Source organism: Drosophila tropicalis, unplaced genomic scaffold, assembly GCF_018151085.1.
Source record: "Drosophila tropicalis isolate 14030-0801.00 unplaced genomic scaffold, ASM1815108v1 contig_320, whole genome shotgun sequence".
Lineage (NCBI taxonomy): Eukaryota > Metazoa > Arthropoda > Insecta > Diptera > Drosophilidae > Drosophila > Drosophila tropicalis.
The window spans coordinates 25,441-50,741 of record NW_027172777.1 but is presented as its reverse complement, the minus strand read 5'-3'; the positions used below and the strand labels follow the sequence as shown (position 1 = coordinate 50,741).

General features: G+C 43.5%; 1 pseudogene; it reads right to left on the bottom strand.

Moving 5' to 3' along the window:
- Positions 1–22,319: 22,319 nt before the first annotated feature.
- Positions 22,320–23,996, bottom strand: LOC137572470 (small ribosomal subunit protein uS5-like; annotated as a pseudogene).
- Positions 23,997–25,301: the final 1,305 nt, after the last annotated feature.

The following is a 25,301-nucleotide window of genomic DNA, read 5'->3' as shown; positions in this document are numbered from 1 at the left end:
TGAGCCCGTGACCAAAGTTCCCCTTTATTTCTACTTAAGTGCGGTAGGGACCCAGATTTCCAAATATGTTTAGGATTAATTAATTATTAATAAACGTTACAACATGATCACTTAATCTAACCCGGCATTATTTCTTTATTCGGCACTGAACTTTCGTATACCCTCTCCCTTCCCTTTTCCTTGCCCACTTAACTATTTGAGTGGAGCCCAAGGATCAATGGACTTCGGCAGGATGAGTTATTCTCCTGCAGTCGAAGTCGGTCGCTGGTCCCTAGGCTCAGTCACTCAAGGTGAGGAGGCAACGGATCTCGGCCAAGCGGGCTTCGCTTGGCAGACGAGATCAGTCGTTGCAGTTCCTCTTCACCATCCCTGTCTAATAACCCCATTAACATTTCCTTTCACGCTTCCTTTTCCCAGTCCAAGAGGCAACGGATCTTGGCCAAGCGGGCTTCGCTTGGCAGACGAGATCAGTCGTTGCTACTCCTCTTGGACTCTCCTTCCACTCCTTTCCCTTCCCTTTCTTCCCCTTTAGGTGGTCTCAGTCCCCTATTTTAATACTCGTCAAGGACTCCAGATCAAATAAATGTTCTGTAGACTGGACTCTGGGACTGAGAATTGTACCCCAGCCAGAGCTTCCTTACAGGTAGCAGAGGGTATTATAAAATTGATCAGATGTTTGTAACGCACAGAAGGAGACGTTTCCGACCCCATAAAGTATATATATTCTTGATCAGCGTGAGAAGCTGAGTTGATACATGTCCGTCTGTCCGTCCGTCCGTCCGTCTGTTCGTACGCGTTTTACTCAGCCGTCTTAAGAGCTATCGGGCTGAAATTTTATTACCCGGCAAAAATAAAGTATGAAAACCATAAGGATCGGACCACTATATAATATAGCTCTAGAAGAACTAGAAGAAACATTTTCATAAAAATCGAGTATGCTATGAAATTTACATATGTGATAATATGAGAGTAAAATTGTTTTGTTTGTATATTGATGAATTGAGTTTCAGAAAAAAAATTTTGAGCATATATACAAACATATATACAAACATATACAAACTTCGGCATAGCCGATGTTAGCTTCTTTGATTTTTTATGGATTCAACTACTATAACTACTTCATTTATTTAAAGGATATATGTACATACAAACAAAAAAAAATTTTTTTTTGAGAAAGAAAATTAGTCTGGCCAGACACAAATAAAACTCAAGACTATAATGGACTCCAACTCCTAGTTGCATATGCATCACGAGGATTCACTAAAGGTGAAAGCAATAAGAGTACTACAGAACAAGAATTAGCAGCAATACATTGGGCAATAGCACATTTTCGACCATATATTTATGGCAAACACCTTATAGCTAGAACTGATCACAGACCTTTGACCTATTTATTTTCTATTGTAAACCTTAGTTGAAAATTAGAAGAATATGATTTTTTGTTCTTTGGCATATGATCGTTTTACCATCTGTGTGCATGCCGAAGTCAACACGAAGTGCACTTGAGAGCGTAAAAACAGTGTTAGTCTGTTGCAGCGTTTGACAGTTTGAGTTGGCTAACCAAATATACATACCAAATATGGTGTCTCTATCTAGAATAGTTTTTGAGATAAACGCTTTATTTAAATTGCGGGGGCGGAAAGGGGCGTGGCAAAAATTTGAAATAAACTCGACCAATTTACATACTACCCGAGTCTACATACCAAATTTGGTGGCTCTAGCTTTTACAGTCCCCGAGATCTAGATGTTCATACGGACAGGCGGACAAGGCTAGATCGACTCGGCTGTTGATCCTGATTAAGAATATATATACTTTATGGGGTCGGAGAAGCTTCCTTCTGCCTGTTACATACATTTTGGCGACTTTAATATACCATTTCACCCTATGGGTGTATGGTATAATTATAAAATACCCAAACTTTCCAAAAACTATCATCTCATTTAATTATAAACAAAACACCTACTCTATATGTGAACTATAAACTAATACTTAATTAGGCAGCAAATGTAAATAGTTGTAAATATGTAAAACATTTCTAGCAAACTCTACTGTAGTATGTTGTATGCCAAATGGGCATATTCCCGTATTCATAAGTGCAGTAATAGGATCCGCCACATATGCTTCTTGAGTATGTACGTATGTATGAATCCGTCAACAGCAAAGACAAGACGCAGTGGCGACCGTGACTGTGAGCAACAACAACAAATGAATCCAAACGAACCAAATGCCAAACGTCTTCGTCTGTTGTTGGGCTGTTATTTTATCTGGTTTCCAGTATAGTCTTGAATATATTAAAGGCAACTTGAACATAGCAGATGGGTTGTGAAGAATGCCACAACATCCGTCAATAGAATGGTCATAGAATACTGCAATCCAAAATTAATTAGTTGTGTATAATGCTAAGCTACCTTCTTCATTTAATTACTATCTGTCTTTAGCTTAAGCTTTTTCGTCGACTGCTGTGTTAGTTGACGTAAATAAAATAAATAAATAAATAAATAAATAAATAAAATTTCAAGCTTTCAAATTCGATTTACAAAGACAGTAATATATTAGAACAAGAAACCATGTTAGATCGTAAATCAAAAGTAGTGGACTCAACCGCAAATGTCATTAACAATGTTGAAATCGTATCAGTAGATTTAAATGTGATAACTGTTATGTTAATAATAATTGTTCTGCTTTTATTGACAAATGTGCTAACCAAATTATATGAGTTGCACAATAAATTCATAAAGATATGATTTAAAATGGTGACCATAGTAAATGACATTTATATTAAAGAACACAATTTTAGCACCAATGCATTACAAATACTGCAAAAACAAAGAGAATACATTAAAATAATTGAGTTCGAATACGAATACATAGAAACTTTCCATAGTATTGCAAGCCCATTAATCAGTTGTTCAAAAACTGAATAGGGCGTTGTGTTGACTACATTACCTTATGTAATGTTAAAAAGTATCGAGGAAACACAAGCAATACTAGGGACAACAACTATATTGATGCTGCGCTTACACCGCTAAAAACTCCATATTTTTCATTAAACAATGGAATGGAATACATTAGCGAGAAAAATAAATGATTATAAAGACAAATTCGAAAAATCATATAAATGTATAAATTCTACAAAAATAAAAAAATCAGATACATAACTATAATAAGGAAAGTAAATAATAAAGTAACTCAAGAGCATAAAAATATATGTCAGAAAATTGTAAAAAGTTTAAAAACAATAAATATTGTAATAACAATACCAGAAGATCCAAATCTGCTCGCTGAATTCGACGAGAACGAGTTGGAAGACTACTACTATAACTACTTCATTTAATTAAAAGTATATATGTACATACAAACAAAAAAAAATTTTTTTTTGAGAAAGAAAATTAGTCTGGCCAGACACAAATAAAACTCAAGACTATAATGGACTCCAACTCCCAGTTGCATATGCATCACGAGGATTCACTAAAGGTGAAAGCAATAAGAGTACTACAGAACAAGAATTAGCAGCAATACGTTGGGCAATAGCACATTTTCGACCATATATTTATGGCAAACACCTTATAGCTAGAACTGATCACAGACCTTTGACCTATTTATTTTCTATTGTAAACCTTAGTTGAAAATTAGAAGAATATGATTTTTTGTTCTTTGGCATATGATCGTTTTACCATCTGTGTGCATGCCGAAGTCAACACGAAGTGCACTTGAGAGCGTAAAAACAGTGTTAGTCTGTTGCAGCGTTTGACAGTTTGAGTTGGCTAACCAAATATACATACCAAATATGGTGTCTCTATCTAGAATAGTTTTTGAGATAAACGCTTTATTTAAATTGCGGGGGCGGAAAGGGGCGTGGCAAAAATTTGAAATAAACTCGACCAATTTACATACTACCCGAGTCTACATACCAAATTTGGTGGCTCTAGCTTTTACAGTCCCCGAGATCTAGATGTTCATACGGACAGGCGGACAAGGCTAGATCGACTCGGCTGTTGATCCTGATTAAGAATATATTTTTATGGGGGGAGAAGCTTCCTTCTGCCTGTTACATACATTTTGGCGACTTTAATATACAATTTCACCCTATGGGTGTATGGTATAATTATAAAATACCCAAACTTTCCAAAAACTATCATCTCATTTAATTATAAACAAAACACCTACTCTATATGTGAACTATAAACTAATACTTAATTAGGCAGCAAATGTAAATAGTTGTAAATATGTAAAACATTTCTAGCAAACTCTACTGTAGTATGTTGTATGCCAAATGGGCATATTCCCGTATTCATAAGTGCAGTAATAGGATCCGCCACATATGCTTCTTGAGTATGTACGTATGTATGAATCCGTCAACAGCAAAGACAAGACGCAATGGCGACCGTGACTGTGAGCAACAACAACAAATGAATCCAAACGAACCAAATGCCAAAAGTGTTCGTCTCTCCGGTGCCGGCAATCAACATGATTTCCATCACCAGCACCAGGCAGCACAACTACAACAACAACAGCAGCAACAGCAGCAGCGGTGGTGTTAAACAAAGACTGAGGTCGGAAATTGACCGTCTCAGCAAAAACTTCAGCAATCAAGAAAACCCTCCAGCATGGAACGATTCTGTTTCCATACAAGAAAAGCGCTCGTTTCGTGAAGCACAACTAGTGCAATTAATAAATAAAAAACAAAACCCATCCTGCACCTACCGCCAGATTAAAAATATATACACACCAGTAACTCCCCCATTACAACAGCTATCCAAGAATATAAGAGGCAACGTTTGCTGCGCACTAACTTGCGAGAATTCCCGGCCTGTGCGTGAACTAACCCGATTAGAGTACATGCTGGGAGGCTGTACAAAATATAGGCAGGAAAAATTGTAAATTCACCGAGTGAATCATAATAGCCGGGAGATCACTGTGTTGATCGACTAGAAAAACATAAAATTTTTAAGCAAGAAAAAAAAAAGAAATAGAAAAAACACGAAATTGAATAAAAATAAAGAATAATATATATATTGGTTTATATATTCTTCTAATGAAATAATAATGATATTATATAATGAAATTAAAATAAAAACAATCTTTTACTTGCTACATGGCTACATGAAAATCTGAAAATGCATTTAGAATTAGGGAAGCTAGACGTGATAACTACTATTAGGAATTTTTGGAGAATATAAAGAATTGCCTATTGCCGCGAATTAAACGCTGGGCTGTTATTTTATCTGGTTTCCAGTATAGTCTTGAATATATTAAAGGCAACTTGAACATAGCAGATGGGTTGTGAAGAATGCCACAACATCCGTCAATAGAATGGTCATAGAATACTGCAATCCAAAATTAATTAGTTGTGTATAATGCTAAGCTACCCTTCATTTAATTACTTTCTTTTTCTTTAAACTTTTTCCGATTTCTGTGTTAGTTGACGTAAAGACAATAAATAAATAAATAAATAAAACAAGTTTAATTTTTTTTAAAAAAAAAGTAATATATTAGAACAAAAACCATGTTAGATCGTAAATCAAAAGTAGTGGACTCAACCGCAAATGTCATTAACAATGTTGAAATCGTATCAGTAGATTTAAATGTGATAACTGTTATGTTAATAATAATTGTTCTGCTTTTATTGACAAATGTGCTAGCCAAATTATATGAGTTGCACAATAAATTCATAAAGATATGATTTAAAATGGTGACCATAGTAAATGACATTTATATTAAAGAACACAATTTTAGCACCAATGCATTACAAATACTGCAAAAACAAAGAGAATACATTAAAATAATCGAGTTCGAATACGAATACATAGAAACTTTCCATAGTATTGCAAGCCCATTAATCAGTTGTTCAAAAACTGAATAGGGCGTTGTGTTGACTACATTACCTTATGTAATGTTAAAAAGTATCGAGGAAACACAAGCAATACTAGGGACAACAACTATATTGATGCTGCGCTTACACCGCTAAAAACTCCATATTTTTCTTTAAACAATGGAATGGAATACATTAGCGAGAAAAGTAATTGATTATAAAGACAAATTCGAAAAATCATATAAATGTATCAATTCTGATTAAATAATAAAATCAGATACATCATGCCAGATACTAACAGCACAATATAATAACATTATAACTATACTAAGGAAAGTAAATAATAAAGTAACTCAAGAGCATAAAAATATATGTCAGAAAATTGTAAAAAGTTTAAAAACAATAAATATTGTGATAACAATACCAGAAGATCCAAATCTGCTCGCTGAATTCGACGAGAACGAGTTGGAAGATTTAGATGAGTCTAAACCAATGATCAATACAGAAACTGATATAGATAGTGAAAGTTACAATGGCTGATGCAGGTTTCCTCCTCAGTCCCTGAATTCGAAGGAAAAAAATTAACATTAAATCGGGTTATAACAGCATTGAAGCTTTTAGAAAGAACCAAAGGCGACCAGGAAGATATAGCAGTTGAAGTCATAAAGTCGCAAATAACCGGCACAATCTCGTACAAGGTACAAGACGAAAACCCTATATCAGCAATAATAAATAAGCTTAGAGATAAAGTAAAAGGAGAGTCTCCCGACGTGCTAAAAGCTAAATTATCAAACATAAAACAAAAAGGCAAAACTGCTTCCCTATATGCAACCGAAATAGAGAATTTGCGGAAGCAATTGGAGGCAGAGGAGGCAGTTACTATTCCCAAAGAGGAAGACGCAATGGCCGTGATAACTACAACTCCTATAATAATAACAACAACAGAAACAACAATAGAGGTAGAGGTTATAACCGAGGTAGGAATAATTCCAAAACTTCGGAAAACTCCCAAACTTCTCCGGATACACAGGGTTAAATACTAAAATATATACTGTCAACTTAAGTCACAACTTCGTATTATTCAAAAATGTTGCAACAAATAAAAAGATAACATTGTTGGTTGATACAGGTGCAGATATTTAAATTATAAAAGAAAATACAATAGAATTATAGACATTCGACATAGGAGAAGGAGTTTAGATTTCATAAAAAAATTTAATTGCCAATTATATTACAATAGTTCAGAGGATTGGTTTACTATTAGACCACAAAACTTAACGTATCCTATATATGTTCCAATAACATTTAGCTCTGGTACTAATTCCACACTTCTACCAGCAAGATCACAAGTGATACGCCAAATCAGAAAATTAAACCGGTTAGACACTATGTTGCAATCACTATTGCAACAGCCCAAAATACTTTTGTCCGATTGTTAAATACCACAGACACATGCCAAATAGTAGGCATTAATTAGTTCAAAACCTAAAAGACAATAGAAAAGAGTGTGTAATTAGTAAATCGAAGAAAAATTTGCCAATTTTGTTTAAAAAACAACTTGAAGAAATACGCACCGAAATACGTACAGTGATGTGTTCGGACTTAAAACCGAACCAATCACAACAAACCATTTTTATAAGCAAAAATTTAGACTTAATGATGATGAGCCAGTATATGTAAAAAATTATCGATGTCCGCATAGCCAAATAGAAGAAACCCAGCGTCAAGTTGGAAAGTTAATTGAACAAAATTTTATTGAACCATCTGTATCACCATATAATAGCCCACTTTTATTAGTCCCGAAGAAAGCTCTTCCGGGCTCTAAAGAGAAAAAATGGCGATTAGTAATTGACTATCGCCAAATAAATAAGAAATGGTGATGGTTAATAAACTCTCTAATATTAAGTTTCACGATAATAGCATAGAAAATAACGAAGTTATTGAAGTTATTTGTATGGGAGCTATATGATATAGTGGTCCGATCCGGCTGAATCAGAGATATACAACCCCTGCAGTATATACAAGCCTACGTGCAAAATAGTCGGCGATGCTTCGTTTTATGCGTTGCACACTTCTGACCAAAACTAATATACCCTTTTTGCAAGGGTATAAAAATTGAACAGATGTTTTCAAACTCTGTAAAAAAAACAAGCTAAAATTATGCATGCAAATAAATGCATTCCAGTATCTAAAAAAGAAACTTGTTGAACCAAATTTGTTACAGTTCCCAGATTTTAGCAAAGAATTTTGCATAATCACGGATGTAAGCAAACTATAATGGACTCCAACTCCCAGTTGCATATGCATCACGAGTGTTCGTGGAGGGGCGGAAGAATCCAAATAAGCCGCAAGTGGTTGGCGGGTGCCAATGTCTTGAAGGGTCTGGTGCGTGAGTAGTAATTAAAACGCGCGACAACTTCGTTTTAAACTAATTGATATTTATTGGTATTACTTTACAATATGTCCCGACACACACGAGATGGATGCGGGTTGGAAAATTTTACAATCGAAAGAATAAAAAGACAAATCACAAGAAAAGAACGGGTGTTCGGGTTAAAATCTCGTATTAGATTAAATGGCGATGCCCATGGGAAAAATCAAGTCACCCCTCCTGGTGTGACCGTAGATGCCGAGGATCAAAAAACCCTCCTCACTCCTCACCGCTCACTGCTCTTCGCCGCTCACTGCTGTTCACCCGGTGACGTGAACATACCGCCCCCCTTTCAACATGTTGCAATTGCCACCCTGGACATATAATGGATGGGGGACGGCAGCGTCCTGGAGCGCCTAGATCCCACAGGAGCCGGAGACGACCCATCCGAACGTGGTGCTCTGGGCTGCGGGCGTACCGCTAAGACCGGGCACACAGCCTGGTTGGATAGAAATAGGGGTCGGCCAGGATCAGGGTGGCGAATTTCTACCGGACCGGCGCAAACACTTCCCTGAAGGGAGTGCGGATGAGCAGGTCCTTTTCGACCCGGAATATAACATTCCGTCGGAACGTCTAGTCGGACCTCGACTCGAGGATGGCCGTGCAGGCTTGGTCGACCCCGACCTTGGTCACAGCCAACCCCAGGGACCGGGCAAAAGAAAGATTGATGAGGCTCTTAGCCGCACACGCATCGAGGAGGACGCGGGTCTCGAAGGATTTCGAGCCATTGCCCAACCGGAGGACTGCTGTTGGCATGACAGTCGTCGTCCTGGTGTGGTGCAGGGAGGCGAGAGAGATCTCGGGTGCGCCTTCTGGGAGAGCGGAGCAGTCGGACGAAGATCGAGCACGCCCGGGGGATGTGATGAGCTGCGACGCCGGGCTGTGGCGCGTTGTCTCGGCGGTTGGTCGGCCAAATGGAGCAGGGTATGGTTCCTTTGCCCGCATCTTCGGCAACCATGGCGAGTCCGGCACGCGTCGGATGAGTGCTCGTGTGCCAAGCCATTGGGACAGTACTTATTTATAAGCACCGCCCGGAGCCGCTTTTCCCCTCGGATGTTCAGACGCGTGGGGGCCATGTCGCTATGGAGGGGCGAGCTGAACGAACTGCAACGAAAGAAATTACGTAGGGGGGAGTGGATTAGTCGATGCACGGGAACGAACAACATGCACGGAGAAAAGGACATTTGGACGGAACATAGAGGGATTGGGAGTCACGATAGGGCAGAGTGCGCTCAATGCGCCCTATGCGCCTTTGGTTGGAGGGGAGATTATCTTCGGACACGATCACGAGGTCGCCGGTCTGGAGGCTGCGAGTCGGTGATTTCCACTTATTCCGTTTGTGAGGCTCCTTGAGGTACTCACTCTTCCAGCGGCGGCAGAAAGCCTGCTGGATTGCCTTCAGTCGCTGCCATCGGTTGATCAGCGACATAGGCTCAACCAGAATTTTCGGTTCCGCAATGGATAAGAGCGGTCCTCCAATCAGGAAATGTCCCGGGCTTAGGGCCAGCAGATCCTCTGGATCCTTGCTCATGGGAGAAATTGGCCTGGAGTTTAGGCACGCTTCGATCCTACACAGGAGAGTGGAGAGTTCCTCGAACGTGTACTTGACAGTGGAAGATGACTTGTTAAACAGGGTCTTAAAACTTTTGACCCCTGCTCCCATATGGGGCGCGCTTGGCGGAATGAACTGCCAGGATAAAATGTGCTGGGAAAATGCCTTCATTATCTCAAGCTTGGTGGCATTCAGGAAATCTTTTTCGAGCGCCTTTGAGGCCCCTACGAGGGTTTTGCCATTGTCGGAGTAAATGCGCTGTGGGCATTGTCTCCGTGCGACAAACCGAGAGAAGGCTGCAAGAAATCGTTCAGTGGTGAGGTCTGAGGTAGCCTCGAGATGGATTGCCTTCGTGCTGAAACACACAAAGACGCAGACATAACCCTTAGTTATGAGACACGCACGCCCGGTGTAATTCTTTATCTTAAACGGCCCTGCGAAGTCAATGCCCGTGTGAGTGAAGGGCCTGGAGTCTGAGTCTGTAGTCGTCGACGATGAACGATGCCGACCTTACACCCCTTGATGTGGGACTTCACCAGGTTCTTGATCCGTGGGATCCAGAATTTGGTGCGCAGATACCGCACCATCAGTTGGTTGCCGCCATGCAACGTGATGCGGTGGGCGAATTCGACAAGCAGGCGAGTGAAATGAGTACTATAGGGGAGGAGAATAGGGTGACGTTCATCATATCGGAGGGACTCAGCGGCCCGGAGTCGTCCGCAGGAGCGGAGTAACCCATGCTGGTCGAGAAATGGGTTCAGATTGAGTAGCGTGCTGGATGATGGCAGGGGTCGCCCTTCACCCAGGGCCCGTATCTCCGCGAGGTATTCCCGACGCTGAGAGGTCCGAATCAAGGCGCGCTCGGCGGAGAGAAGTTCGTCATTGGTGAGGCGGACCGTGGAAGCCGTGGAAATCCTTTTGGTGGCGAAGCGTAGGATGTTTGCGATGACTCGTAATGCCTTACCGTAGTCCGAGAAACGTTCGCTGAAGTCATCGGGTAGGGTGGTCGCGGTGGTGTGGCACTGGACTCGTTGCTCCAGCTGGGTGTCCGGGGGTTCATGATTGAGAGTTGGCCAATACTCGGGGGGCTCGCTGGAGCCAGTCCGGCCCATGCCACCAGAGGCTGCTGGCCGATAACTCGTCCGCGGAGACTTCACGGCTCGCCAGATCAGCGGGGTTGTCCTCGGAGCGCACATGTGACCAGCTTTGGCCACTGGTGCTTTTGGAGATGCTGGATACCGGTCGGTCCAAAACTGGGAGGTTGCAGGTGGGATTGGGAGTTCAGGAACGATCGACGCCCAGAGATCGACTCCGCTCCGCACAACTCCAATCGAGGCAGCGAGACTGTTTTGACTGGAGCTACACGGGTCTTAGCCGTTAATAAATGGACTCTTACTTGATCGTCGTACCGAACCCGCACATATAGGGCTGCTCCATGAGCCTTCTGTGACGCGTCACAGAAACCATGAAGCTCCCATGAGAGCTTATCGCTGGTGTTTAGCCAACGGGGGATGCGGAGTTGACTGAGGCCTGGGTAATCCTGCAGAAATTCGTTCCATTGCTGCAGCAGGAGAGACGGCAGAACATCATCCCAGCCCAGTTCGGTTAACCAGATTTGCTACATGAATATCTTCGCTCGGATAACAAATGGGGCCAGCCAGCCAGCAGGGTCGAAAAGTTTAGCGATATGGGACAGAACCTGCCTCTTGGAGATCGACTCCTTCAATGGGGGGGTCCGCTACGGTGAAGAAGAAGACGTCTTCGGCGGCTTGCCAGCGGATGCCCAAGGTTTTTGCAGTGCTCGCGTCTTCCAGCTCGAGAAAGTCCTCTCGCAGCAGGTGCTCTCTGGGAATAGCTTGAAGTGCTTCCTTCTTATTGGAAGTCCACTTCCGAAGCGGGAGGCCCGCAGATTGGAGGGCAGCTTGAAGCTCTCGTATGGCGAGATGGGCGTCGGCTTCAGTGTGAGCGCCAGCAAGGACATCATCAACATACATGTAGTTCCGAAGGTTTTCGCTCGCCTGAGGATACATCGCTTGCACGTCTTGTGCCAGTTGTAAAAGGACTCGGATCGACAGGAATGGCGCGCAGTTAACCCCAAACGTGACAGTTTGTAGCTCATAATCCTGAATATTGCCGCAGCGGTCTCGGTAGAGGATCCGCTGAAAGGGGGTATGCCTGGGGTCGACTCGGATTTGTCGATACATCTGCGTTATGTCAGCGTTGAACACGAATTGAAAGAATCGCCATTTCAGTACCTGAAGCGTGGGATCGGCCTGAAGAGTAGGGCCGGTGTGCAAGACATCGTTAAGGCTGACGCCTCGTGTGGAGGGGCTCGACGCGTTAAATACCACGCGTACCTTGGTGGTGGTGCTATCGGGCTTAAACACCGCGTGATGGGGGAGATAGAAGTTTTTCCCATCTTGAGGCGGCGTCACCCGAATCATATGACCCAATTCCTCGTACTCTTGAATAATGGTATCGTACTGCGTTTTTAGGACGGGATCCTTGAGAAGGCGTGCTTCATTCCGCAGGAATTGAGCCAGCGCGATCGGTCTTGAGTGGCCCAAGTCGACGCTATTCGGACCTTTGAACATATCGGCCGTCCTTCCCTCTTTGGGTGGTCTCCTGGAAGTTCCGCTCGCAGAATACGTCATCCTCCTTTTCCGGCTTTGCGGGAAGGTCTTCCACCTCCCAAAACTTGGTGAGGAGTACGTCAAGTTTTGCTTCCGGACTAACTCGCGTCTGTGCAACGAAAACTATCGAGACACCGGAGGGTCAGGCATGATAACCCCACACAGAACCCATCCAAAGATGGTTTCTAGCCCGACGAACTCACCAATGTCCTTTTTGATCCGTTCTCCGAGGATGTGGGGAAACAGGTCTACACCGATAATCATGTCAATAGGCGCGGGCTTGTTGTAGTACGGGTCAGCCAGGGGGCGATCGAGGCACTGCGTCGGAACCGTATTAAGGAATGGAGCGGTTGGAATGGCCCCTGACAATTTGGATACGACCAGGGCGGAGACCTCAATCTTGTTCAGTCTGTCACACGGGGAGACAGCATTAGCAGACACACCTTGTCGGCGCAGCCTCCATCACTCTGGCCCATGCCAGTAACCGCGGCGTCGACTGGGTAGAAGGGGGCTGGACCATGCTGAAGACACGCTCGGAGAGAAAAGTTGAATCGGCCCCAGAGTCGATCAACGCCCGAATATGATGATCCAAACCACGATGGTGCAGAGTGACAATCGCAGTGCCTAAAAGACCTCTGCCTGGGGTAGATGCAAAATAACTTAACGAGGGCACGGACACATCACTAGGATTCAACAGCGTATGATGACGTTCCTTGCAGGTATGGCAATTATGCGCACTGGAGAAGCCCTTCATCTGATGACCGCGGGCAAAACAGTTTAGACAACGACCCTGCTGTCTAATGGTTCCCGAACGCCTCTGAACCGGCATATCAAGAAAACTAGGGCAGAGCCGTATTGGGTGATTCTCCCGATGGCACAGCTTGCAAGACGCCGGTTTGAGCTGAGCTTTCGCTGGAAACGCTTGGACCTTCATCGTTGCAGAGGATTTGCGGGGGCCAATGAGGATGGCTTGGACACTTGGGGCCGACTTATGTTCTTCGGTGGCATCCAGGACACGATACCGATCGGTAAGAAATTGGTTCAAATCGGACCACGTTGAGACGACAGTCTTATTGGGCACTGATTGCTCCCACAGGAGGATTGTGGCCTTCGGCAATTTACTAGTGCAGATGGCGATAAGTAAGGCATCCCAATTCTCAGTGTTAACACACGAACGCTCAAGCGCGGTAAGACACCCTTGAAACGCAGTCTGCAGCTCTCGCAAGGATTTGCCCGACTCTTGTGCCACCGCGGGAATCTGAAGGAGTTGTCTGGCTTGAGTCATGACAAGCAGACGGCTATTTTCGAATCGTGCGGTGAGGTTCTCCCACGCGGCCTGGAAACCCTCATTCGTCAGGGGGGACTTAGCCACGATGGTTCTCGCTTCCCCTCGCGTCTTGGCGTTCAAGTGATAGAGCTTCTCCACTTGTGACAAATACGGATTGGCGATATAAATGGCGGCGAACAAATCGCGGAATGTGGGCCATGCTAGGCTGTCGCCATCAAATGTCTCTACCTCACACGGAGGAACTCTATGCCCCGGCGGCCCCGACGGTGCGGTTGGCTGACGCATAAGACTCGTCATCTGTGCCGAGAGCTGTTCGATGCGTTCTCCAAACAACGTCCCGCATCGTGCTTCGTGCTTCGCCTTGATATGGCTTACGTTTGCCAAGGTTTCCTCGTCGGTTTGGACTGTCAAGGCCTTGTGACAACGGGAGTATTCCATCTCGACAGTTGACCAAAGGGATTTGAGCTGCTCTAAGTGCCTTTTAATGGAAAACAAGGGCACTTCAGAAGTTAGAGCTGTTGTGATACGGATCGGGTGACCGGAGCGTCAGAACAGTGCGTCACAACAACGTGCGGGATCTGGGTCTGGGTTGAAAGCTTGGAAAGACCTTTGTGTTCACTCGAGTCTTTAACCGAGAATCTGCCACCCTTAAGTAGGCTGGACGAAGACGGACGGGACCTTGGGGATTCGCTGCGGCTGCGAACAAACTAGAACTTGCGCGAAATATCCGTACGCTTCACGGTCACCGGAGTTTTCGGAGGCCGAACCTTCTCCGGAGTTGCAGAAGGAGACGAAAAACTGTTGGACTTCGGCGCAGTCTTGGACGGCTCCGTGGACATACTCAGGGGACGACCTTACCGACGAACACCGAGTTTGTGCGCGCCCTTTTTTTTGGTTTTGGAAGTGAGAAGTGGACTGTATGGGGACGCAAGAACTTTCTCACTGTGCACCGCAGGATTGCGGGAGAATTTTCTCGCGTGTGGCTCGGAAACGAAGCCCCTTTAATGGGGATAGATGCGGAACAATATACGAACGCACGAATGCGGATTAAAAATTACATGTAGACAAAGCGAAATGATTACAAAACAAGTTTATATGGATTCGTAAGTAACGATAGGAGTACGTATAAAACAAAACACGGATGAAATATATAAATAAAGATGTATAGGATAAAAAGAAAATACGTTTTTATATAAATCTGGATCTGGATATATATATGTGCGCAAAATACTGGCCGGAAAATATATATGTATAATTTATAAATATGGGCGGACATATAAATATGGGCCCGATAGTGCTGGAAAAAATATATATATGTATTTATTTATAAATATGGGCGGATATAAATATATATGTCCGCACAATAATGGCCGGAAAAAATTATATATAATTTATAAATATGGACGGATATATAGGGGCACGATGATGCTGGAAAAAAATATATATGTATGGATTTATATATATATGTGTGGATATTTATGTGCGCGAAATACTGGCCGTAAAAAATTAAATATATAATTTATAAATGTGGACAGATATATATGTGGGCAAAATAATGGCCGGAGGAAATTATATGTATCTTTATTTATAAATATGGACGGGTATATAATTAGACGAAAGAAGGAAATCGGAAGTAATGTGATTTGAATTTGGCGCGCTTGAGCCGCCTATCGATATCACGACTCGACTCACATGTCACCACTACTCCGAAAACAGCTGTCGGCCGTTGCTTATATATTTGGTTTTGGTTTTGTTGTTTAATTATGTTGATAACATTTTTTTATGTGGTTGTGCGGAGGAAATAGAACAAAACGAACGTTTTTTACACACCGCAAGTGTTGTGCGCGAAAACAAACAAAATACCCGATCAGTGCATATGGACGAATGCTTTGATATATGTTTTTTTTTTTTTTTTAATTCATTTATTACATAATTAACAACAACATATATATATATTACAAATTTAAAGCTGCAAATACGTATTAGGGGGTTTCTGCGGGACGTCGCATGGGGAATTGCTTCGCAAAAACCTATAACCCTTTACGTATGGCCATTTCTTTCACGCTCTGCCTTTCTTAGGCTGATTCCCACGAAGCCTGTAAAGCTGCTCACTGCTTCCCACGCCGCTGCGTCTGCCAGCATTATGGGCACCAGGTGCTCGGTAGTCAGCACAGTGCCGACCGTTTCCTCCAGGAGCCGCCGTTGACTAGTGAATCGCCTGCATGCGAAGAGGGCGTGTTCCGCGTCCACTACCATTCCTTCACCACTTTTCAGGCACTACGGCTCAGCCTCGTGTCCGAATCTGTGGAGATAGGATCTGAAACAGCCATGTCCTGTGATGAACTGTGTCAGATGGACAGTCGCCTGTCCATGCTTCCGTTCAATCCATGGCCTGATCGTGGGGATAAGGGTGTGGGTCCACCTACCCTTGCTAGATGAATCCCACCGCTCTTGCCAGATGGCTAAGCTTTGCATCCTTGCGTTGTCGCTAGCTGTCCGCTTTGGTGTACCGTTCCTTTTTGCGTCCGCGATGTTCCTGGCCTCGTCCGCAAGTAAGTTGATGGGAATCATGCCTGCAACCACCAGCGCAGCATCCTCAGAGACCGTCCTAAAACCGCTGCAGACCCTTAGCGCGCAGAGACGGTAGGTAGCGGTAATGCCCCTACTGTACGCCGTAGTGTGTATGGCATTGGCCCAGATTTGTGCCGCATACAAAATGACCGATTTCAGCACACTCATCAGGAGTAGTCTCCGCTTCTGTTTCGGTCCTCTCGTGTTCAGCATTAGCCTCGATAACGCCTGTCCTGTGCTCGCTGCTTTCCGTTGAACGTTCTCCAAATGCTCTCTGAAGCATAGACGGGTGTCTAGCCACACGCCCAGGTACCGGATGGCTCGCTTTGAGGTGATTGTAGAACCTTCTACTTGCACTGAGGCATGCTCAACTGTTTTCCTACTGCTGATCAGAACAGCCTCCGTTTTTTCGGCTGCCAGGGCTAGGCCAACCGACTGAAGCCACCGCGTGATGCTGGCTATAGCTTGCGAGGCCACTGATTCTGCCTTCTCCAGCACCTTGGCAACAACAACAATAGCCACGTCGTCAGCATATCCGATGGCTTCGCAACCTGGCGGGAGTGGGAGACGCAGCACTCCGTCGTACATCAGGTTCCAAAGAAGCGGACCCAGAACCGAGCCTTGTGGCACTCCAGCAGACACATTACGACTCTTAGGGCCGTCGGACGTACCGTATCTCAGGATCCTCTGCCTAAAAAAAGCTTCGAATGATGGCAAGGAGGTACGGGGGGACGCCGAGATCATGGATGGTACTGAGTATGCAGCTCCAATCCGCAGTGTTGAAGGCGTTCTTTACGTCAAGCGTGACAACAAGGCAGTATTGTTTGGAGCCTCCTTTCCATCTTGTTTCTTCGATGGCGCTGCTGGCGATGCCAACCACCTTGCTGACTGCGTCAATGGTGGATCTTGTCTTGTGCTCTTGCCCCTTACTTGTTGCAACTTAGATTTCTTTGGTTGCATCGCACCGCCTGCTGGAGGACCCTGGGAAACTTCACGCAGCCTCTTTGGCGTATCGGTCGCGCCAAACAACTCATTTACTGCTACTCGCTCATGACCGAACAGAGCCTCTATCGCAAGCTGACTGCATGAACTGTCGGCGCAAACAGACTCAGACCATAGAGCCGGTGCTGAGGCGAACGCCATTGACTGACGCCGCCCACTTGGCCCCGCCATCAAGCCAGCCGATCTCAAGCCCTCCATGCTTGAAGCCAGGTATTTCCCCTGGAGTTTTTGGGAGTTATGCCGCTCCCTGCTCGGCTCCACACAGTTCAAATTTCGGTCCGAGTTAATTGAAAATTTAAAAAATTAATTGAATAATTAATTTAAAAAAAAAATTAATTTAAAAAAAAATTAATAAAAAAAAAAAAAAATAAAAAATATTAATTAAAAAAAATTTTCCACAGGGCGGATTTGAACCTGGTACTTTCGCCTCCAAGACAGAGTGCTTGTCTCGCTGAGTTGGCGGGTGCCAATGTTGGGGATTTTAAGCCCGGGTTGGCCTGACCAGTGCACAGCTGGAACCTGCACCACGAGTCGGCTGTCCAGCTTGGGAAAAAAGGTGGGAGAAAAAGAAAAAAGGAAAAAACAGAGACCAAAAAATATTTGTGTATGTACGTATGTATGTAAATATTAGAAGAGATGACTCAAACCAGGAGACACTTCACTTGGTGTTATCGATGTCGATGATGGTGATAGGGGTGCGACCACCCCACTACTACACGCGCGAGAGCTGTGAGGAGAGCAATTTGCGCCCCTCACCCCCCTGGACGGATGACCGCAGCAGCCCCAGCAGGTTTTAAAACGAAATCGCGACCGGGTGCCTGGCGATTCGGGATAACCGTGAGTAGGCCTGCGTAGCCAACACCGTCTCACACTGTCCGCTTTACTTTGCAGATAACACACGTCCCGTAGACTAGCGAAAAAACCGGATTACAACGGAGCGTCGAATCAGCGTCGTTCCTCTAGCTTCGATAGCTCAATGTCTCTCCGATGCTTTGATATATGTATGTACATACATGCGTAAGTACACACAAAACGTAAGTAATTTGTCATTTAGTTGGATGTTGGGTTCCTTTCCCCTCCTTTTTTTGTTAAATCAATCCGCGACACCGAAATGGATTGTGTGTTGTGGATATGTACATATGTGCATGCATCAATGTATGATGTATGTACATACATATGTAAGCAAGTGCACCGGTTTTCAAATACGCGCGTGAGGAAATTAATTTCGCAACCAAATCGAACGCACTAGAAATCGCGGTGCATACGTTAATTGCTATTAACAATTTTTTTGGGTTTTTTGTATTGTGGTTAATGTGCGAATGAATTATGTGTATATGGATATGTACATATGCGCGTACATCAACAGATGGCGATGTATGTATGTAAGTAGATACGCGCGTGAGGAGATTAATTTTTGCAATTGAACCAATTCGGACACACAAGAATTCGCGATGCATACGTGAATTGCAATTTAAATTTTTGTTTGTGTGTGGTAAATGTGCGAAGGAATTATATGTATGTATATGGATATGTACATATGCGCGTACATCAACAGATGAAGATGTATGTATTTAAGTAGATACGCGTGTGAGGAAACTAGTTTGGCATGGAAATAATTCGAACACATAAGAAATCGCGGTGAACACTTTGATTGATTTTTGATTTTTTTTGTTTTGTTAAAAATGTGTAATTCGCTATGGAAAAGCGGGAAAACCTCACACTTTTATTAGTATGTAGGGGCAAAAGAGATGAATAATGAAATTTTGTACTTATCAGGAATTCCGCCGATGCAAGCTGGAGGAGCGGAAGGATATCCGGCTCGAAGGACCAATGTTCGTAGAGGGGCGGAAGAATCCAAATAAGCCGCAAGTGGTTGGCGGGTGCCAATGTCTTGAAGGGTCTGGTGCGTGAGTAGTAATTAAAACGCGCGACAACTTCGTTTTAAACTAATTGATATTTATTGGTATTACTTTACAATATGTCCCGACACACACGAGATGGATGCGGGTTGGAAAATTTTACAATCGAAAGAATAAAAAGACAAATCACAAGAAAAGAACGGGTGTTCGGGTTAAAATCTCGTATTAGATTAAATGGCGATGCCCATGGGAAAAATCAAGTCACCCCTCCTGGTGTGACCGTAGATGCCGAGGATAAAAAAAAACTCCTCACTCCCCACTGCCCTTCGCCGCTCACTGCTGTTCACCCGGTGGCGTGAACAACGAGGATTTACTAAAGGTAAAAGCAATAAGAGTACTACAGAACAAGAATTAGCAGCAATAAATTGGGCAATAACGCATTTTCGACCATATATATATGGCAAACACATTACAGTTACAACTGATCACAGACCTTTGACCTATTTATTTTCTATGGTAAACCCAAGTTCAAAATTAACACGCATGCGACTCGAATTAGAAGAATATGATTTTACTGTAGAGCAGAGGTAGCCACCCATAGCCTGTGCGGTCACTTTTCTTCGGCATATGATCGTTTAACCATCTGTGTGCATGCCGAAGTCAACACGAAGTACACTTGAGAGCGTAAAAACAGCGTTAGTCTGTTGCAGCATTTCGACGCGAGCGCATCTATGTCGCGTTGTTGGATAAATTCACATGAAAAAAATAATTTAGGGAGTTGTTTTTCTATTTATTTTCTTGCAGCAGATCATCGATTGTGCTGGTTTGAGCCATATTTTATCCACTTTTCATTTTTCGCAGTGTAAAGCACACACATACACTGACAGTTTGAGCTGGCTCTCTTTGTGCCTACGCCTGCTGTAGAGCAGAGCCCGGCACTCATATCCTTCGGGGGACGAACACGTTCGGCACCTCGTATGCGTGTAACCGAACGGCTGCCGAAGTCCTCACACAAAAAACTCAAGAGCATGAGGGTGGATTTAGTTTTCCTCAGCATTTTGACGCAAGCAGATGTATGTCGCTTTGTTGAGAAAACACAGAAGAAATTGATCGCTGCTTTGTTTTTTCTATCTTTCTCTTGCATCAGATTATATGCTCTACTCGTTTTCTTGATTTGAGGCAAAATTTTGTCAATTTTCATTTTGTGCAGTGTAAAGCAACATGCGCACACAAGCAAGTGCACACATACAACTACATTTTTTTAGCGCTCTCTTTGGGCCGGGCCTTGCTGTAGATTATCTGAGAGGGAAAGATAATTTTGTGAATAACAATATCCGATCTAATTGACATAAACGAAAAAATCCTGAAATTCACTACCAGGCATCAAAGTAGACAAAATAATTTCTGCGCAGACTCTGCCAAGGCAAAGTCTTGAAAAAGCTTTTAGTCCCAACGTATACGAAGTCATCACAAATGACGAGGTACGAAAAGTAGTGACCTTGCGAATAAAAGATTCCACATGTTAATTAAAACATGGCAAAGCAGTTGTAGCAAGAATTGAACTCCAATGGAATTCTCGACTTAGGTCAGTTTTTCCAAAGGCTTGAATGGCAAGCCGATGCATCGAAAAACAGACAACTAAAAGTGGCACCGAGCGAAAAGATCTTTGAATCAATTTCAATAGATACTTTTAAAAATATGGTCAATAATAATTTAGAATCATTAAGAGTAGCGCTACTCAAGCCGGTACCCTCATCCAAAACGATCTTGATAAAGGAAATGAACCACAAACAAAAATAACTCGTTTCTAATTTTCCAAATTTTTAAAATACATTTGTTGTTTTAAATTAATCTTGATATTGTTCTATCAAAATATATATATAAATTAAAAATACTGCCAAAACTAATCTAAATGAAGTAAGTCGATTCGCCGACTTGGGTATACCATACACCAGGTGAAACAAATACTTTGTCTCCTATTTCTATTTTAAAATCTGCTGACTTATTGTCATAAAAGTTTTTCTGGTTTTCCTTACGTTTTTCTAACATTATTCTACCTCTACTAAATGCTAGTTCTAATCTAAACTTAACTTCTTTAGCATAATCATCTATGCTATATAAAGGTTCTATTCTATTTATGCTAATAAAAATACAGACAGTATTTATGTGTTACTGATGGAGTTATGTTTAAACAGTACACAAAATAATAATAATCTACATATATATATGATCGAGTGTACTCATTGAATGTCCTATGACTTCTATCAACGGTACCTAAGGTCTAGTGGTGGTGTGCAGTAGACGTAATGTTGTCTGTTTTTAAATATTTGCACAAGTCGTTTACTATCTTCATTGGACCGTACTTCAGAATAATATTGGATTCAAATAATTGAATTTGAGCTTTTGAGATTCTTATAGCGCTTTTATTGGGAACTGGTATTGCTACTAATCATTTCCTCAAGTCACATATTAGAGGGACTGCGTATTCATTACCATCTTCAGATTTTGGTAGTGGACCAGTGGTGTCTACTATTACCCATTCAAAAGCATGCATGGGGGTTTCGGTAATAATAAAGGGTGTTTTTATGTGCTTCGTCGTTTTAGACTTTATTCATTTTTCACATTTATTAATGTAGTCTTTCACATGACGTGTCATGTTTTTACAATAATAATACAATTACAAAGTTTTTGTAATGCCTGTATGGCCACCCTATATAGGATCATCATGGTATGTAGACAATATTTCTTCTTTATCTTTATATACCCTTGTAGAGGGTATTATAAAATTGGTTAGTTGTTTGTAACGCACAGAAGGAGACGTTTCCGACCCCAAAAAGTAAATATATTCTTGATTAGCATGAGAAGATGAGTTAATATAGTATATAATATAGCCATGTCTGTCTGTCCGTCCGTCCGTCGGTGCGTATGCGTTTTACGCAGCTGTCTTAGGAGCTGTCGCGATTAAATTTTTGGGCTTTTTATTACCCTGGTAAGATAAAGTATGAAAATCATCAGGATCGGACTACTATATCATATTGATCTAGAAGAAACATTTTCTAAAAATTGAAATGAAATGCTGAATGCTATCATGAAATTTTCTACGATGATAGCATTGGATATAAAAACTCAGATACCAAAATTTTAATCCGATCGGATAAATACAACACAAGTTATTAAAAGCAGTTTCTTTTATTCAATTCAAGAAAATAACTCTCTTATTGTCGTTTAGGCATCGGCGTGCAGACGAGCTGTGGGCTTAGACAAGAAGTCAGAGTATGCCTGGTATGGGGTAGAGCCCAATGGCATTTCCTTCCACAAATCAGGAGTCAGATAGGCATAGGTCTTGGCAATGGCCGCATAAGTGGCCTTGGCAAAGTTACCCAAAGTGCCGGTGGAGCCACGAGCCGAGGTATAACAATCCTCAATTCCAGCCATGGTCAATCAGGGCACGGTATGGGGTTTACCGATCTTGTTACCCCAGTAACCACGACGCACAGGCACAACAGACAGACAGACAGATGGCACCACGAATGGCGGTGGCAATTTCATTGCTGCACTTAACACCCAATCCAATGTGTCCGTTGTTATCACCACTGGCTACAAAAGCTTTGAAACGGGTACGCTGACCAGCACGAGTCTGCTTCTGCACAGGCATGATCTTTAAAACTTCATCGCGCAGAGATGAGCCCAAGAAGAAATCGATGATCTCAAACTCTTTGATGGGCAACGAGTAAAGATAGATCTCCTCCAAGGACTTGATCTTGGCATCACAGACCAAACTGCCCAATTTGGTAACTGGGACCCATTCCTTGGAGTCCTTCCTGACACCACGTCCACGACCGCCACGTCCACGACCACGACCGCGACCTCCACGGCCACCACGAGAGCCAAAACCACCTCATAATCCACTACGGGCTGGAGCAGCGTTTGCAGGTTTATTATGTATGTACGGGGTGAAGACAAAAAACCAAAATGTCAATATTAGAGTAGTCAATATAAATCGGTTCAATCGCTGCCGGCAGCGCTGCTTGCTTTCACTACGTCATACGGCATCAACAGAGTTCATGCATACACACACAGACGCAACGCTACATAAACTGTATGCAGGACACACACACACATACTCCGAGGTGCAGGTTGTGTTTTCCAAGTGCTCCGTAGTTTGATCGCGACAGTACCTAGAAATCCAAGTTTATATCAACCAGGGGAGAGACTCTGTGCCACACTACTCACCCGAAGCAGTTTTCTTGTGGCGGCGACTTGCCATAGCCAGGGCCACTAGCGTATAGGCCTTGTGACTGTTTCAACCAGTTTTCATCTTGGTGGTGCCCCCGGGGGGATTTGGCGTCTTTGTCTGCCCACCACTGACTCCTTCATTGTATTGGTGCGTAAAAATCCTCTCCATTATGCAGTGCCCTCTCTGTCCTGGACACATTACCACTTGTTGCAGCGAATAAAAACAATAGAGTTGCACCGTAAAGCGCCACTGATCAGCTGTGCGACCAGTGTTGCATAACGCAGAAAGGCTTTGGGCGGTGCCCAGGGCTGCATCCGCCAGGTGGCGCTCAAGTGTCTTTCTTGCTTGGCCGTTATAATTTAAATCCAAGCCGGGTTACTAAATATCAACGCCAAAATAAATGGACAAAATTGCAGCGTCTATGGATCAAGCACGCTGGGACTGTGCACTGGGACTGTGCTAGTGACCCAGTAGGCGAAGAGGCAATTTTCGGAAAGTCCAACAGGATGTGGCGGTCACCAGTGTCATCGCCAGCTGGGCGCCCGTTGCAGGTGCCTGACAGCCAAAACAGCGCGGCTCTGGCGAAAAGTCCCACTGTGATATCGGGCATACCGGAGTTAGATGATCTTGGCAGCCTCCTCTGCCAGTTGGAGAATACCTAAAAAATATGTAGCCCAGGTGGCATGTAAAAGAACACAATGCAGGATATAGCGATGATAGAGCTGCAGATTGTCATCTGCCACAAACTACTCGGTGACAAAAGCCAAGCAGCATGTAAGGTTGAGATGGCCACGCAAACTTTGCCGCACCGTCAACGCTCAGTACGTTGGAGCCACAGTTAGCCATGCTGACAGCCCAAAGCGGCAAAGAGAAGATGCAGTGGCGCAGAGGAATACTCCGCCAAAAAAGCAACGTAGCAGCGGGCAGACGTATGCATCCAAACTAAGAGGAGGCGCGACTCGGCCAAACACAGCGAGGAATCACATCACAGAGAATGCGTTAGCACCAGTGCAAGAATCTGCAGGAAAAGATGACTCTGGCGCAGAATGGCAAATGGTAGGCGCAAAGCGCAAGCCAACTATGCGCAGAGGCAGGCCTGATGCCATAATAATTAAGGCGGATAAGGGGACTTCTTATGCGGATATGCTCAGGATGGTCACCAGGCGTGAAGATGGGCGGCTAAGCTGCGTTAAAGATAGCGTTGCAAGGGCCAGAAAGACTCAGAATGGCGACCTGTTGTTGGAGTTAAAAGCTAAGGATGGAGGCAACAAGCTACAAGAAGAACTGAGCAGTGTACTGGGAACAAGCGCCAAAATCCGCACAGTCACTGATGTGACACATCTCGAGTTACGCAAACTGGACTGCCTGGTAACAAAAGCAGATATTATTGCTGCTATAACCAGTGCAACTGGCACCGGCTCAAGCCAAATAATGGTGAAGGCGTTGAGACCCACATTCAACGAAACCCAGATGGCAATTGTTTGCTTGCCACAAAATAGTGCGCAATATAAAGGACTTTGTCGTTGGCCTGTTTAAATGCCAAGTTAAACAGAGAACAGCCACACAAAGGTGTTATAAGTGCCTAAACTTTGGACACGTTGCCGCTAAATGCAACAGCAGCATAGATCGGACAAACTGGTGTTTTAAGTGTGGACAGACAGGCCATAAGTCAGCGACATGCAACGAAGCCCCAAATTGTTTTAACTGCGCAGCGATAGATCGCGACCCCAGAAACCATATTGCTGGTAGCAAAGAGTGCCCCCCTGGGCAAAACAGGAGAGCAACCAACCTGTCTATAATGGTTAAGTTCATGCAGTTGAATCTTAATCATTGTGCAGCTGCGCAAAGCTTGCTCGCGCAAACGGTGAGGGAATTGGATGTAGATGTCGCTATTCTTAGTGAGCCATACAGAGTA